Here is a 1,667-nt window from a genome sequence, read left to right as displayed (position 1 = left end):
TGCCCAGGCTGAAGTGCAATGTTGAGATCTCAGCTCACTGTGACCTGTGTCTCCCGGGTTCAAGCGATTCTCCTGCCTCAGCCTCCTGAGTTGCTGGGATTACAGGTGCCCGCCATCATGCTCAGCTAATTTTTTGTATTTTTAGTAGAGATAGGGTTTCGTCATGTTGGCCAGACTGGCCTCGCACTCCTGGCCTCAGGTGATCCGCCCGTCTTGGCCTCCAAAAAAAGTCCTGGGATTACAGGCATGAGCCACCACGCCCAGCCCAGAAGCATTTTTTAGATGGAGTCTCCCTCTGTTGCCCAGGCTGGAGTGCAGTGGCGCGATCTTGGCTCACTGCATCCTCTGCTTCCCAGGTTCTCTGCCTCAGCCTCCCGAATAGCTAGGATTACAGGCGCCCGCCACCACGCCCAGCTAATTTTTGTACTTTTAGTAGAAACGGGGTTTTACCATCTTGGCCAGGCTGATCTTGAACTTCTGACCTCGTGGTCCACCTGCCTTGGCCTCCCAAAGTGCTGGGATTACAAGCGTGAGCCACTGCGCTGGGCCAAGTGTATTCATCTTAACATCAAAACATTTGGCTAAAGGCAGTACACACATTTGTGAAGCATATTATGTATTTGGTCCACAGGCAGCGCTTGGTTCATGGGTACCCAAAACCAGTCAAACATAATTGTTTCAAACTTAACTCTGCAAAGGAATCATTTAAGAGCTTGTTTAAATATCTTAGGTTCCTCCCTCCCAGAGATTCTGATTAAGTAATCTGTGGGGGAGCCCAGGAATGTGAATTCTCCATAAATTCCCCTTGTGATTGTGGTGTCTGGGAGTCACTAGACCAAAAGAGAGTAGAGAGCTCTGGCAATAAGCATTCTTGACTGGCTCCTCATCTTTCTCTTCCTGAGATGTCACTCCAATCACCTTCTCCTTGCTCCTCACAGTTCCTGCCTTTTTTTGTGTGTGTGTGATGGAGTCGCGCTCTGTCGCCCAGGCTAGAGTGCAGTGGCGCAATCTCGGCTCACTGCAAGCTCCGCCTCCCAGGTTCACGCCATTCTCCCGCCTCAGCCTCTTGAGTAGCTGGGACTACAGGCGCCCACTACCAGGTCCGGCTAGTTTTTCTATTTTTAGTAGAGATGGGGTTTCACCGTGTTAGCCAGGATGGTCTTGATCTCCTGACCTTGTGATCCTCCTACCTCGGCCTCCCAAAGTGCTGGGATTACAGGCGTGAGCCACCGTGCCCAGCCTCCTGGCTTCTTTAACTGGGATGTTGGGCTGATATCACAAAACAGCATGTAGGAAACTCTGAGAGTCAAATACAATGACTAACATTTTTTATTTTATTTTACTATTTTATTTTCTGAGACAGGTTCTCACTCCACCCAGGCTGGAGTATACTGGCTTGATCACTGATCACAGCTCATGGAAGCCATGACCTCCTGGGCTCAGGTGATCCTCCCACCTCAACCTCCTGAGTAGCTGGGACTACAGGCATGCGCCACTACAGCTGGCTAATTTTTTGTATGTTTTTGTAGTGACAGAGTTTTGCCATGTTGCCCAGGTTGGTCTCGAACTCCTAAACTCAAGTGATCCACCCACCTCAGCCTTCCAAAGTGCTGGGATTATAGACATAAGCCATTGCGCCTGGCCAGCTTTCTTTTTTCTTTTCTTTT

Source organism: Mandrillus leucophaeus, unplaced genomic scaffold (genome assembly GCF_000951045.1).
Source record: "Mandrillus leucophaeus isolate KB7577 unplaced genomic scaffold, Mleu.le_1.0 Scaffold163, whole genome shotgun sequence".
Lineage (NCBI taxonomy): Eukaryota > Metazoa > Chordata > Mammalia > Primates > Cercopithecidae > Mandrillus > Mandrillus leucophaeus.
This window is presented reverse-complemented; position numbering follows the sequence as displayed.